Here is a 17351-nt window from a genome sequence, read left to right on the forward strand (position 1 = left end):
CCTACTGTTGGCCCGGAGGCCTTTCCAGTTTCATCAGGACAGGTTGGCGAGCAAAGGCTCAGCTAGGAGAGGTGGGATTAGCTAACAGCTGCCCGAGCTCTTCCAAAGGAAACCTAACAACTCAAGAGCAGCTGCTTCGCGAATGAATCTGCTATCGGATCGGTATCGCGAACCGCTGAGAAGATCCAGCAAGAAACTCAGTGGACTGATGCATGGATTAGTTTGCAAGTCGAACTCTTTGCCAAGTTCGACAAGTACGGTACCGGGGTCCCTACTCCTAGTGTTAGAACTGAAGGCGTCTAATGCAAGAGTTATTGGATTTGATACGTAAGGACGTGTCTACGGCCACGACGGTGACTGCCTGCTGCGTAATTCCCATCACTGGCGAGACTGTCGCCTGCATTTAGATTTTATCACAACCCAGGAACTTTACTGGTGGTAGGACTTCTTGTGAGTCCGCACGGGTAGGTACCACCACCCCGCCTATTTCTGCCGAGAAACAGTAATGCGTTTCGGTTTGAAGGGTGGGGCAGCCGTTGTAACTATATTGAGACCTTAGAACTTATATCTCAAGGCGGGCGACGCATTTACGTTGTTGATGTCTATGGGCTCCAGTAACTACTTAACACCAGGTGGGCTGTGAGCTCGTCCACACATCTAAGCAATAACGCTACTTAAATACTGACCTGCTCAATTCAAGTCCGTTCAGGAAAGGAGCTTTAGCACAAAACACGTACAAAAAATGTTTAAAAGCTATCGCTGAGAAATCTAGCATCTGAGCTCATAATCGAAAATGATTAACAAATTAATCGATTTATCGTATCGAGAGAGCTCCACGTTAAGATTAATTGGTTCCGATTAGCGATTTATCGGACGGTAATGATCGAATTATATCGATATTTAACGAAATTATACGATAACATCGCTAAATAATTTAGGCTACCACACTACACTACGCTGTTGTTGATGCTCTTTTCATATATTTTTTTTGTATTTGTTTTATGACACGTTTTCTAGGTATACATAGTATAGATTTGTATTTTGTATATATTGTTGTAATATTAAGATAAATCAGTAGATTAATTCCATGTCTAGTGTAAAATGTAACCGAAAATCTTTGAAACCGTTATGCGAATGAAAAATCTGATAGGAGAAGTACTTTTTGATACAGGCCGTTTAGGACTTGGTATGAAGAAGTTTTTTTTTATTGCTTAGATGGATGGACACACTCACAGCTCACCTGGTGTTAAGTGGTTACTAGAGCCCGTCTAGACAACGTAAATGCGCCAGCCATCCACCTTGAGATATCAGTTCTAAGGTCTCAGTATACTTATAACGGCTGCCCCACCCTTCAAACCGAAACGCATTACCGCTTCACGGCAGAAATAGGCAGGGTGGTGGTACCTACCCATGCGGACTCACAAGAGGTCCTACCATCAGATTGACCTGACGAGAATTGACGTCACAAAGTAAATGTCACCTTCTTGAGACACATCATATAGTATAGAGTGCTTCTAAATATGAAGGATTCGTGATATAAACAGGATGGTAGTATCGGTTTTATCACGCAATTATGAACTTTTAGGCCTTGCGATAAAGTCCTTAAGTTCACGTTACTAATAGCTCGACAGAAAACATTGACATTTGTAGTATCACGGGCGGTAGTTGCATTTAAGTCGATTGCAAGCTTATGCTAAAAAAAGTTATAATCAATCCGCCATCGTCGGACGATCTCAGCACGTGGTGAATTCGTAAATATGTAAGTATACACTTTTCAATAATAATAAAAAACACAACTGTAATTATTGTTTCATATTAATTGCATTTTTAATGAATTCTTTAAGGATACCCACGCGTCTGCAATAATTCAAAGTAGAAAAAATTCGTATATGTTTTATTAATTCTGTGATCGGTCCCAAACTCCTGCTGTGACAACTTGCAACGTGTTTTATTCTCGAAGAATCGATATCGATTATCGATTTAAAGTGATAAAATATCGTTATAACACGATTAGAGAAGACATTGACAATGCCGATAATTAGACGTACGACATAGATTGCGTACACAGTTCAAGCTACGTTATTTTATATCCGTTCTCTGTTACCGTTCGAGTAGATCCGATTACTATCTTTGTGCCCTATATCTGCAACGCTTTTATAGTCGATACGACATCCCTAGATTTATCGAGAACAATTTGGGCAATTCGAGTAGCTTCGATGTGTGTTTCCGTAATCTGACAATAGATGGCGTTGTACTTCTCGTGCGTTCTCGACTTTACTGGTTAGCTTGGTGTTTGTTTGGGCTATTCGGCGATAGATGGCGTTACTCTTACCGGCGTAACAGTACGTTAAGTACGTAATTATCTTATAGAGCAGTCAGATAGTACTTACATAGACGAGAGACAACCCTCCAAGGCAAGGACCATTAATCAAGCAAATAAATACCTGTTTAATACTGGTGTAGAACACCTTTACACTGTACCCACGAAATTCGGATCACGTACCACTCGAGTCGCATAGCGCGGTAACTACAATCCAAAACTTCAGTAATAAGCCCCAGCTCTCTTGGTGGTCCACAAACTGGCTCCCAACAAATGCACAACGTTCGTATAACTTTATATTCATCAAGAATTATTAATATATACTTCCTTGACACTGAACTGTTTTAAAAAAATACATATACTTATTGATACCATGATATTTATATTGATACCAGCTATAGATATAGATATATAGGTACCAGGTTGATACCCTATAATAACCTCTCGAGGTTAGGGGTCATCCATAAATTACGTCACACGTTGATGGGGAGGGGGGTATCACCGAAATATGACATAGTGTGACAAGGGGCATGGAGGGGTCAATAGTTTTGGGACGTCACATGTTAAAATTTAAAATTTTAAAACGCGAAGTTTAAGTAGGTGTGAATAAAAAAAATTTTAAAATCAACGAACTTGAACTATAGTTATTAATAATTTAGCATTCTCGCTATGAGATTATCTCTTATGGGGACGGGGGGAGGGGTTCAAAAGTCCTAAAATTCATGTGACGAAATTTATGGATGGCCCCTTACTAGTAATAAATAGGCATCTATTTTTTTTGTTTTAGTTACACTGTCTGTTAGAGTCAGGTGCATGAAATTCAAATGACGCTTTTAGAACGCGTTGGAGTTAATACAATTTCTAGCCGTTTGACAACGGAACCCAAAAAAAACGAATGTAATATATATTTTCATATAACAAACATTTCACCAAAAAAATAAGCATGTTTTATTTAAAAACAAAGTTCTCTAAAACAACGCAATCGCTTATAGAACAATGGATCGTAAACCAATTACATGCGATAAAGTGTACAGATATACTTTAATAGTTGCAATCTGTTACGGCGTTTCATGCGGTGATGTCATTCTGTGACCGCGTGCTCGTTGTCACAACACAAGCGTTCCTTTCTATGTACAATATTAGTCATTGCTATTAACATTGTTTGTAATTTAATTGGGACACCTACCAAAAAAAATCTGAGAATAAAACTCTTCAAGCTGATCGCTTTGGCATTGCGCAGCTTTGAGTCTCAGCTGGATTTAATATTTTTTGTCCATACGAGGCCAGAGGTTCCCAAACTTATTTTGTCTACTGCCCACTTTGAGAATGAATTATTTTATAGCGCCCCCCTGTTTTCACCTACTTAAAAACCACTATAGCGAGAGCTCAGTCGGTGTCTAAGAGTCCTCCTAGATGAAATTATAAATCACCTCTCCAGCCTCTACACAACGCCCCCTTTTGTCTTCTGGGCCTCTTACCGCCCCCCATTGGCCTGCAGCTCCCACAAAGAGGCGTTATCGCCCACTTTGGGAAAGGCTGTACTAGGCGGACAAGTTAATGGCTAATACGTAAGGACTCCTTCGAACTTTGTTTGAGGTGGTAGAATATGTAATAGCGCTCAGCGCGGAATTGCAAAAATTATGACTTAAAATAATTTATCTGAACCAATCGGTTCTAATTGGTAGGGGTATACTCTTCTCAGATGTCGATAGTTTGAATATAAAAAGGAAGCGATGAAATGAATGCAAACAAATACCCGAATAACTTCCCATGGAACACACAATACAAGACACAGATTACACTAAATTTCTCTCAGTAGACCCAGATGTGTCAAATGTTTGCTAAAGCGCATATGTGGCCTAACGTGGATTCTCCAACGATCTTAAAAGTGCCAAAGTCTGAAATGACATAGCGATCAGGGAACATCTTAGAGAAGCTCATTCCAGAGCACGTACGTGGAAGAAACGACTGAAATTGCATTATTAGGAACGCTTATGAAAGAAATGACGCCTTAATCTCAAGCAATTCCTCTGAGCACTCCTACAGAACATACTTCGATTTTGTCTCCCATTATTCAAGTCACAATATTATATTCAGCTGTTCCAATTGATACGTGATAGGCAGTCACTCTTCAGGCCTTCCACGCCAATAAAGACAAATACACAATGCCGACAAAAACGGAGGGACAAGCGCCTTTTTTTTAATTTCCCCACACGTCCAGCGCTAAGTAAATTGATCCATAAATCAACTGAGTGTGTTCTGAGTAATTGGCTATTTATATTTGGAGTCGGCGGCGATTTCGATATATTTCAGAACGATTCGGAGTTCGCTTTTTGATGTTGCTTAATAAAGATTTAATTTTGAGAACGTACAACAGATTCGGATTGGCGATTCCTGAAAAAAATCATTTTGCATTTGGTTATCTTGTATATATAATTTGGTTTTCCTACCTTAGCTTGCCTTGAGAGGCTATGACAGCGTAACCTAACAAGTAAATTAGGTGAGCAACCTGACGACGTTGCTAACACTCGCTCTAGCAAGAGCAGTGCTTCGCAGAATCTATCACCGGATTCTAGTAATCTCGAGGGGTTACACCGAACTAGTAGGAGCTCAAATCTGATGACGTTTGCTAACACTAACCCTAGCAAGAGCAGTGCTTCGCAGAATCTATCAACGAATCGGAAGCATGACCCACTGAGATTCGGCGAGAAACTCAGTGGGCTCTCTATAGGTTAATTTACTCGCCGAGCCCTTCATCGCAAGCGACGGATTGGACGAGAACGATTACCGGTGCTTGAGGTACCTAAAAGCACCGTAGTGGATCGGGAGGATCCAAAAAGACGTGTAAAAACAACGAACAGTATTCGCAGCATCGGATAACGCCAGATGAAAATGAATGCGTTATTAAACCGTAAATGCAGTTTTGATCAATTAAAGTCCAATTGTAGATCCAGCGAATAGCCCTCTAAGCACTAATTTATACTGCAGTGATTACCCCGGTCGAGCACGCTGGTGTCCTAGTTGTGTGGTCCGGCCGCGCCCCGTGGCGTCCCATTCATCCTCCGACCGCTTTTGAAACATATAAATATACACGATAAAAGCGCCATGTTGCTTTTGCTGTGCTTAAAATTCGAACGCTTCCGATAAATTTCAGGGAAACAAACAATGAAAAATTAACGTGATAAAAACACTAGTAATAGTTGCTTTACCCTACTAATTACTATAATATATCCTCGTATAACTACACGTAATTTTTTTTTCTTAGATGGGTGGACGAGTTCACCTTATATTAAATGGCTCCCGGAGCCCATAGACATCAGCAAAGTAAATGCCGCCTTCCACTTTTTGGCACGAGTTTTAGTCTTAGTTTTTACAGTACAATGCCCCGCCCTTCAAACCGAAACGCATTCCTGCTTCACGGCAGGAATAGGCAGGGCAATGGTACCTACCCGTGCGGACTCACAAGACACCCTGCCACCAATATATAATTTGATTATTAATCTCGATTATGATTAATTTAAAATATCAGAAGTTGCAAACAATTTTTGTTTGACCTCACAAAATAAAATTTTATAAATCTTATCTTTGGTAACTCTTATTATATTTTGATAGAAAATAAATTTAGCTTCCGAAAAAAGGTACCGCATAGCCGCATAGAGTTTTATATGTGACATACACGAAACATTAAGTCTGGTAGATGAGTTGACAATGGTTCAGTCTGTCATTATGAAATACATTGTAAGGGCAGGTAAGAAATTACAACAAATTTAAATTAAACCGTATTTTAATATAGACATAGCCTTTAATAGTAAGCCAACTTTTCTATCAAATTTGTCAATACGATTTGTTTTTATGCCATAAGCTGAATATGCGACCAAATTTAAATCTGATTTTTAGTTATATTTGCTATTAGCTATTACCATTTAGAAGTAAAAAGGTATGACAAATTGTTTTAATGTAAACTTCGTCTTTTGAGATTTGATATCGAAGACTCTTGATTGTAAGCGGCTTCCTCGACGAACCACGGGAGACGCTTTTATGCAACAATGAATGCAGATTTAACTATTTAGACACAATCCCTTCATGTACGTTACAATTTTTAATTAAAACAGAAAAAAAAAATTACGTTGAAGCATTTGTAATAACTAGTGGTCCCCCAGAAGTCGATATTCGACTATAATGATTAATTTCAATTATAAGTTTGAACATTATTATGGTTCTATTGTCATAAACTTAACTTCTCTATTCACATATCGCCAAGGCTACACTATAGACAAATAATATTAATCTATTCTCAATTTGACCACAGACTTTAACAATAAACAAAAGAGTATATATGAGTGTGTGTGTGTCAAATACACGATAGGCTATGTAATGTTTTATTTATTGATTTAATGTTTTTTTATGCATAATTTTAAAAAGATATTGGTATTCTGCACTCCTTCCCTATATTTTCTATCATCATCAGCCTGCGGCAGTCCACTGCTGGACTTAGGCCTCCCCTAAAGCTCGCCACTGAACCCGATCTTCGGTTCTACGCATCCAGTTACTGCCAGTTGCCTTGCGCAGGTCGTCGCTCCATCTAGCAGCATCTAGCATTTTCTATAAGTTTGGGAAATTTCATACTCTCCTCCGTCCGCGCAATTTTCGTAAAAAGGGGTACAAAGTTTTTGCTTCACGTATTAATATATAGATATATATTAGCATACGCAACATTAGGTACTTACGTTGTGTAACATGAAACGCTACCGTTCTTAAATATATCTTGATACTCGAATCAACACCAAATTCTTAATTAACCTAAATCAGACCTGGCTTTGTGTCGTTATCCGTAAATTAATAATTTTATTAAGTCGTTTTTAATTTTCGTTATCACATTAACATAGTATTTTTTAACTCGCCTCACAGATATTGCGTTAAAGCACTTCGCAAAAAGATTTTAAGCGGGTTCTCATTTATTTTTTTAAATAACCATTAATCCTCTTTGATATGGATATGTGTACAAACATTTTGGACAGTCGGATTTCTCTCGTGGAACACGTTCTTGGTGTCGAGGTCTTTGCTTGGAAATATCCTTCAGACTGTCGAAAATCCAATTTTAGTTGTAGCACCCAAAAACGGACCAGAATTAGGGTAGACAGATTCCTACGCTCCTAACATCCTATCCGAAGTCTTTTTTTAGTCTGTCAGGGGTGAAAATGGTAAGAACCCCTTATCATCCTTAATCTGTGAGGATTTGAAGTCATTGTATCCACTGTCCATATGTGCAGTGAAGTAGAATGGCCTCGAGCAGGGAGAAATGGCGCGACATCGTGAGACGCATCAAGTCTGCCCCTTCCAACACTACATGACGATCACGACCACTCTGTCAAGAGTGATACGACTGAGAAGAAGAAGAAAGCCGCTTAATATTAGGAGAGTCTTCGTTTTGCCACAGTAAGCCATTAAGCAAAGACGTCAAATGACCAAAAAACAGACTTCCAAATGCAACTTTACAAAAAAAAAACATTGTCGCGTAATTTACATTTCTCCCTACCCAGCTGTCATCGATACGAATACAATTTCCATGGTATTTTGCATCCGCGATATCGGATATTGATCACGTGGGGAAGAGCGCTCTCAATGCAGTCTGTGGGAGGGGGCGTGATATGAACCAGCACGGGTAAATATAGCCGTAGGTACTCTTACCGAAAAGCAGTCGTAGATATGGCGAATAAAAAGTCATAGTCGCCATGTTATTGAGATTCTGAACGTTGTTAAGTAAGCGGGCACATTCACGATTCACTAGATACAGGCAGATTAGACCGTTTAGTTGATTATATTATATATTTAGTATATTATTAGTTTCTTTTTGGCGGGAACACGAGAAGTGAAGTTGTATGATTTGTTTTATTTTGTCTCTTTAGTGTTTCTTCAGGTTTGAATGTGTAATAATGGTGGTTTATTAACTGTTTAATATCTGTGAAAGTGCACAAATGTAATAAAATTAAACAAAGCCGCTGGACGTAACTTCTCGGGACCCTCCAAAAAGTCCACTGAAAAAATCTCAGTAAACGACTACCATTTTACTGAGATTATATTTCATCCCGTATCATTTCATCACATTTCATTTAATTTAATTTCATCCCAGTTGATCTTAAATTAATCATCTTCATTTAATTTTTATTTCATTTCGTTTTACTGCATTTTTCATAAAAAAAAGTGCGTGCGTACAGAGTACATATGTTAGAAGTGAAACTTTTTTGGCAAACTAATTTATGAGTCTTGCTTATATTTATACAAATCTAAAACTTTAGATTTCCGAGACTTAGAGGAAGGGAAAAAGGAAGATATGTTCCCACCAAAAGTCTGTCAAATGTCAATCTCAAACCTCAGTGTTGACAGTCACATTATGTTTAGATTTCTAAATTGTAAATGACTAATATTTTGCCAATTGAATTGACTAATTTAATTTCATGCTATTTGATTAATGTTCCAAATTCTTTTCATTTCATTTCAATTCCTATTAACATTTTTCACAAAAAAATTATAAAATATTAGGCTGTATGGTATGATACATTGCCTTTCCAGTTGGAAAAATACAACAACTACTACTACTGACATTTGACAAGTACTTAATTTAAATAGTAGTTTGACGTCACTTCCGTTGCATACCTGCGTGACATTCTGTAAAAATTTTACCCTCATGCGCCTAAAGTAGTTTCACTTCAATAAGAATATAAATGAAAATAAGATATGACTTAAAGGTCTTAGTTACCAGGTCATAAAATCCCTTAAAAAAATGAATTATTGGTGTGCTTTTGGCGGGAACGGGACGTTGATGTTGACGAAGCTGTGTCAATTGTTTTATTAATTATAAACTTATTATTTATTCGGACAATTAAACGACTTATTACTCAATAACTGGGCGTCCGCGCTCCAGTCTGTCGATTCGTAATGATACTTTACTCTCCGAATTTCAATATTTATGTGACAACTATTACCTAAAAATGCAATTTTGTATGTAAATCAAAAAATATGTAGTATGTAGGTAGATAAGATTTTATTGTAACGCTATGTCGTAAAGTTTTAAGTGCCAGTATGTTAAAATCCAATAGCAATAATGCAAGTACCCCAATGATTTACTAGATTTTATTAAAAACGGTTTTTTTTTTAAATGTAAAATTGCATTTTTTCTAAACCATTTTTTACGCAGCACTATCTTCTTATCTAACAATAAATAAATAAAATCGTTTCGACACTTGATCTTCCAAAAGTCAAGTTTAGTCTTTGTTTAAATAATGCCTCATATTTACTGAAATAATTATACTATGACAATTAAGTCGGCTTAGATTAATTAGGATATTATAGGCAATAAAGAAATGAAAAACTTGTTTTTTTCTTTAAAACAGGGCATTTCATATAAGCGATGTAATTCATATTATTATTTTTATTCACTGCACAACATCAAAATGTAGCCTTTTACTGATCACCTAACATCAGGTGGGTCGTATAATCGTCTGGTCATCGACATCCGAGAAACCTTAGATAAATAAAAATCTCGTAAACTTACAATTAAATGCTACACTAAGCAAATACTTTAGACTGAAACCCAGGCGACTTGTCTTGTCAATAAAGCCCTTATAAATTGCCCTTAAGTTGAATTTGAATATAATAGGACCGTCTTGCCGCTCTCTTCGGCTCCTTGAATACGACATACAATATCTGTTTGATTATATTGTAAGCAAATTATCTGTTGGGATCTCGTATCGAGATTGAAGGGTTTTTATATTGGTGATAAAGTACATTTTAAACGGCAAACTCTAAAATGCTTGCGTCATTAAAATGGCGAATAAAGTTTACAAAATGGCGTCAATGCTATGGCTGTATTATTTTTTTGTCCTACCTATGCTGATAGCCTTGAGAGGCCATTTCAGCTTCTCCTTGACGTGAAGGTGAGCTCACCGGGCTCAAACCGTCAAACCGGGTATGTTGATAACACTGGCCCTAGCAATGGCAGTGCTTCGCAGAATCTACCAGCGGATCGGAAACGCGATCGACTGAGAAGATTCGGCGAGAAACTCAGTGGGCTCTCTATGGGTTAATTCACTCGTTGAGCCCTTCGTCGCAAGCGACGGGTTCGACGAGGACGGTGATCGGTGCTTGAGGTACCTAAAAGCACCGTTAATGGATCGGGAGGATCCGTAATGACGTATATTGTATTTTCGTAAATAACTTTTCTTATTATATTTATTGAATAACGAATTTATTGATAATGCCAAAAGTGAAAATTTAAATAAGCGTGCTTTACTCATTAATGAGTTTTCTTCAGCCAACCAACTGTGTTTAAAAATTTCAACAATGATAAGCGCTTAAAACATTAGCCATTAGTGAAGTATAGCTTCTGCATGAAATAAACGGGGGGTTGAAGCAATGACCAGCGTTAATAGACAGGACCGACAGTCTGCGGACATTTTCAGATGTACCGCTTCATGTGCTTTGAAAGCCATTTACAGACAATCTCTGCTAAAAAATATTACCCAGTGCTTACACCTCACAGCATCCCTCCCAAGCCCAGCCTTGCCCAATATGGCCATTGAAAGAATTCATTATAAAAATAACGGAAGGTTAGTTAGGAAGTTGTTGATGTGATTAAGACCAATTTGGCACACCTTCGTTTGTAGGCCCTTAAAATGTCAAATCCCACACCTATTTAACATTCTAGTGTTTTGATACTAAAGCTGACGAAATTCTAGTATCAAAACTGTTCAAAATTAACATCAATTGTTTATCTTTATTTTCAGAATGAACTTTAAGCGGTGCACTCGCGAAAGAGTAGCCTCGCGACGTTACGAAGAAAGTGGGCACAATGCGGGATTTCACAAGACAGATTACAGTGAAACGCATTAATAAGAACACCTTTATAGATTCCGATACGATTTTCGTGTTTTTAAATAGAGTAAGAACGTTATCTTCTGTGGGAGACATGGAAGAAACTAACGTAATATGTTTAAGAAATTAATGATAAATTAATTCTTCTGTAGTATTTTCTTCAGTTTTCTCAAGTTGTAGACGTAATTAAAATTACCTTTAAGGCGTAATCTCGGCTTCTTTTAAATATCGATTAATGTGGTGCTTCTTCGCTCACTATTCAAATGTCGACGAGGGATACTTTAGTCGTTCTGTGTGCTTAGTGCGAGTTTTTTAACGTTCTCGATAGCGTAAAAGTTAATCCAATTTTGTATGCAGTTGGAACAGCGCCCCTAGCGGCAAACGTACGCAAACGATCCCATTCCATACAAATATGAGCTAACTTTTACGCTATCGAGAACGTTAAAAAACTCGCACTAAGCACACTCACACTAAAACTGTATTTAAACTTGTAATATTGTCATAATATTCGAAATAATATTAGGACAATATTGTAAGGTTAAATCGTAAAAGTAATTCTTCCGTTTTTTGTTTCTAAATAGACCTATCTCGTAAACTTCTAATGGTCGATCGGAATGAGTCAGGATAGCTGCAAATCATATTAACTAATTGTCTAGTAGTTCTAGTGTAGCGAACTTTCAATGGGCAATATCGGCGTTCATCCTCGTAGTAACAATAAGTCAAGATAACAATTCTTTAAACTTTCACTCTCCTCTAAAACTTTACAAAAGATTCAACTTATTTTTACCATTTGATTTACTCAAATATTACATTAAACTTCGAGTTTAAGTGATTCGAAAAACCCAAAATGACATTTAAGAATAAAATATTTTACTGTTTAACAGACAGTTCGATGACATGGAGCTCTTCAAAGTTCAGTAAAGGTCTGTCTACAAACTTTGGTTTCTTTTTAGTGATGCATTTTTTTTAAAGACTTACATTCTGAATGGAGCATTTTTCCATGAGATGTAATTATTTGATTTCGTAAAATTATGATTTGCGAAACTACTGGTGGTCGTGCGTATCTACCTATTCCTGTAGCTAAGTGCACATACGTTCTGGTTCGAAGGGTGGGGCAGTCGTTATACTTTACACATGAGACTCAGACCGTGACCGTGATCTCAATGCATCAAGGTAATTCAAAAGTACACTCCTAAAGAGTGTGCTGCATGAAAATTATTTGTTAATTAATACAAACGGACTGGGTAGTGTACCAGTTAGCGCCATTGTCTTGTGCCGAGGGTCGTGGGTTCGATTCCCAAATCGGGCAAACATTCGTGTGATTCGTGAACAGGTTTGTTTGCCCTTTGTCTGGGTGTTTATTATCTATGTGGGGCTTTCTATTCAGGTTAGGCCAGTGAAACAGTTGATGACTTCACGAAAACTTGATTTTTATTACGTCTTTCTTAATCTATGTAACTAAAATATAAGCGTCTTACGTCTTACACAACGTCTGTCTTTCGCCGCGTCCGGAAACTACCCTCCTCTCTCTCACTTAAAACATAAAACTACGTATTCAGCATTCATTAGTCTTTCTTACTTCCTAACACGACATCTCCTATATCTCTCACTCAGTCATGCTAATTCCGTTCCTTTCCTACATCTATATATGTATAAATTTAAACATATACAAGTATATTTATCAGTCTCTAGTATCCAAAACACAGGGAGTCCTAAATCGAGGCCGGATGACCGTGCGTGATTTGCTCCCAGTTATTATTATTTATTTTACAGGAAAACTGAACACTGAAAGTTTACTAACATCATACACATAACACACGCGACGTGAACAAGCCTTTTCGTTCCCGGTCAAAGGTCGTGTCGTTTCAATATCGTAAAGTGAAAATGTCCCCGATGCACCTCGTGTCCGATCGCAAGATAAGATGGTAATCTTTTCGGATATTGCTCAGTATAATCATATGCGGATTTATTCTTTTTTCGTTTTCTTTGTGTAAGGACCGTAGCGCAGGCCCGCCGGACAATGAGCCAGAAATAATACTGTATTCAGATGAGGGGGTTTGTTTGTAATTGAGCGTTAAAGTTAACCGTCGCGCTTTTTAATCCACATTTTATACTATTAAAAGCTCAACTAAAGCGAGTTAAAATATTTAGGTGGTATTATTATAGTAAACTAGCCGTATTCGCCCGCTTCGCTGCGCATTTAAATTTAACTTTATTATTTATTGTCATTATTATTATGGGGTCCAACACTCATATAAATATTAGCCTCTACATTAAGTACCTACATGTATTTTCTACATGGATACCAAGTTTCAAGTCAATCGGATGCATGGTTCAGTAGTTATAACGGAACATCCGTAAAAACCACTGTAGATTTATATATTAGTATAGATATAGTCCGCTTTGCCAGGCGATCTTTATTTTTACTTTGATTCGATCCGGCCGATCCGAAGTCGGTCCAGCCGTTTCGGAGTGTTTTTTATGGCTAAGATGGCTGAACGAGCTCAAGGTGTGAGTGGTAACCGGTGTCCATAGACATCAACAACGTAAATGCCTCTACCCACCATGAGATATGAGTTCTATGTTTTACAGTACAAGCAATAACTTCACGACAGAAATAGGGTAGTGGTAAACTTATTTAAACGCGCTCACAAGACGTCCTACCACCAGTAATTACGTAATTTACAATTTTTGCGGGTTTTATTTTTATTACACGACGTTATTCCTTCACCGTGGAGGTCATTCGTGAAGAGCATATTTCATCAGAAAAGTTAGTACTTGTCTGCGGGATTCGAACACCGACACAGTCGCATCGCTCGATACAAATGCACCAGCCGTCGTATCCTTTAAGCCACGACGACGTCAAACAGTCTATTTAGGGAATACACACACATACATCGACTTTTATAAGATATATGTTACTGATTCAAACAGAACAGGATGATATGGACATGAGATGAGACGTAATGAAAATGAGGTTGGTAAGAGAGTGTTGAATGTGGAATGATACAGAGGAAGAGGTAGACCTAAGAAGAAATGGATGGGTTGCGTGAAAGACGATATGTGTAAGAGGGGAGTGAGCGAAGAAATGGCATATGACAGAGAAATATGGCAGGCGAAAACACTCAGACACAGCCCACTTAATTTCTCGCCGGAGTGGGTCGCGGCTCCGATCCGGTGGTAGATTTTGCGAAGCACGGCCCTTGCTAGGGTTCGTGTTAGCAACGTCATCAAGTTTGAGCCCCGTGAGCTCACCTACTAGTTAAGGTTCCGCTGAAATAGCCTCTCAAGGCTATCAGTTAAGGTAGGAAAAAAAAAGAAAAGAAGAAGAAAACATGTTGCGCAGACCCCAGGTGATTGGGAGAAGCGCAGGAGAATGATGATAATGATTTAACTGATTCAAACAGATCATTAGTACAATCATTATTTTTATTACCGTACTACAATATAACTTTATTTACTTAAATGCATTGGACTTTGAACATTTGAATTCGGTGTAGAAGGAAAAGAGAATCATGTCATTATCGTCGTCCGGTCGGGCAATTTGAAATCGTGAATTCGTTTCGATTCCCGACCGTCTCCTCGTGGTAATTCAATATCGCAGGGCCTGTGGTATTAAGAATAGTTTAAACAGGAACAACTGCAAGTAATAATGTAAGAAATTCATAAAGACGAGAACGAAATACGATCGTTGGAGCTGGCCGACGGCGCACACGCGCACCGATTTACGCGCGAGCTTTACATAGAGACGGGAATTTTGTATCGATTTTAATAACTTCTGATTAAATATCAGAATTTTGTATCGATTTTAATAACTCCTGATTGAATATCAGAATTTTGTGTCGATTTTAATGACTACTGATTTAATATCAGTATTTTGTATCGATTTTAATGACTACTGATTGAATATCAGAATTTTGTATCGATTTTAATAACTACTAAATGAATATCAGAATTTTGTATCGATTTTAATGACTACTGATTGAATATTAGAATTTTGTATCGATTTTAATAACTACTGAATAAATATCAGAATTTTGTGTCGATTTTAATGACTATTGATTGAATATCAGAATTTTGTATCGATTTTAATGACTACTGATTGAATATCAGAAATGTTGACGAAGTTTTAATATTTTGAGTCAATACGTAAATTGGCACGTACGCTACCTGTCTTGAGACATTAGTTCAAAAGTTCAAAGTATCAATTGTATTATGTAAAGAGGTGTTATTACATACACTCTTAAATTAATTTATCGATTTATTAATATTTGCAAAGAAACTTTAATTTGAATATTATCAACAATTTTGGCGGGAGCGCTAAAATAGATGTTGTGTAAATCGTTTTTACTTTGCTAATTTAGTAGTTCTTCAGTTTTCAATTAAAGGAAGGAATAAAAATATTGCCGGACGCGACTTCATAGTTCTCTCGAAAAAGTATATTGAAGTCCAAATAAATACCCAACCTTTTACTGAGACATTATTTTGGTAGATTTTATCCAATTTCGTATCATTCCATTTGACTCAATTCAATTCTGACATACTTCAACTAACTTATTATAAGATAAGCTAGCTTTATTTTATTTCCATTCCAAATCCTTTTTCATATAACATACATTTAATATTAAAATAGCTCCTAACACCCAGGCCATAAAAAAATAAATTAAAATTTTGTTCACTTAAATTCTATCGATAACGCTATCATCGATATCTTCTCATCTCTAAGTAGCCGTGAGCTACCACGCGCGTTATAGGTCCGCTAAAAACCCACCGCGACCCCGACACTAACCGAATTATTCTCGCTCTCGAAGCACGGGGTTCGATTCTCAGATGATGTGATAATGTCCTAGTCCGATATCGGTGTAGATGATGTCTGTATTATGAATAGGTCTTACGGTAAATCCGGCATAGGTCCGCACTTAAGATACTTGCTAGGATTTGCATTAAAACTATTAAAGTAAATTATTCAATATTTTTATTTCAATCGTATTTGATATTTAATCGTCTATAGTTTTGGCAGTGTCCAATTCTGTATTTTTTTTAACATGAATAACCTAAATGCCAGTATCCATCTCGTGGCAATTGTTATGTCAGGTTTATAATACAACGGCTATCCCACCTTTCTAATTATCATCATTCTCCTACCCATCTCCCAGTTACCTGGGGTTTTCTCTTTCCATACTCCTCTATCATATACCATTTCCTCGCTCACTCCCCTCTTACACATATCGTCTTTCACGCAATCCCTCCATTTTTTCTTAGGTCTACCTCTTCCTTTTTAGAAAAAAACCCTTCTAACCGAAACCAATCAATGCGTCACGGCAGAAATAAGCTGGGTGATGGTACCTACCCGTGTGGACTCACAAGAGGTTCAGGTCACAGGAGGTACCACCAGTAAACAGCTTTAGACGTGAGGTCAAAATCCATTTACGGGGCGATGGCTATGCCTTTCAAACCCTAAAACTTCATCAATACACATCTGAAGTATTCGGATTGTAATAACTTACCATTCAACTCTGAAGCTCGAGAACAGTATGATATATAATAGTCGTTGACAGTGATGACTGACACTGTTGATAGCTAAAATTGTTTGATTATTCGTGATATCAAGATGGTGTTACGCGGTGGTCATTGTTCACGGCGGCTCTTACCACATGTCTTCGCGTTTTCCGCTTAGCATCGCCACAGTAACATCGGCGGACCCCGCGATGATCTACCGACTATTTATTTAAACTCTCTACCCACATGGACTACACTAAAAAAACGAGCGTGTAATAAATGGTAGTAGTAACAATATAGGAATCGCCTCGGGACTGGTAGCGCCACGACATTACTCGCTCACGTTAATCCTGTATTCAGAGGTACAGGATACCGACTGCACCTTCAACTGCTTTGATATTTGTTTAATGAATTCACAAACTTTATCACCGTCAACTGTTTTGCTTATGCCAACGACAACATTGACCGATAACCCCGAAATAAAGTCGTCTTCAATTGAGTACATTTCTTGCATCGCTAAAATATTTAAAGATCTCATATTATAGATCTTTATTGAATGTGATAACTAAAGCTAAATTTGTTTTTTGTTAAATTTGGTAAGTTTAAGATCATCTTCAGTAAAAAAAATTTTATTGCTTATATTGGTAGACGAAGCTCACGG

General features: G+C 37.5%; 1 protein-coding gene across 1 annotated transcript in view; it reads right to left on the reverse strand.

Annotated features, from left to right (window-relative positions):
- LOC101745469 (serum response factor homolog) overlaps positions 1 to 17351 on the reverse strand; it is a 310721-nt gene that overhangs the window by 132693 nt on the left and 160677 nt on the right. The gene's annotated exons all lie outside the window — the stretch shown is intronic.

Source organism: Bombyx mori, chromosome 23, assembly GCF_030269925.1.
Source record: "Bombyx mori chromosome 23, ASM3026992v2".
Taxonomy (NCBI): Eukaryota; Metazoa; Arthropoda; class Insecta; order Lepidoptera; family Bombycidae; genus Bombyx; species Bombyx mori.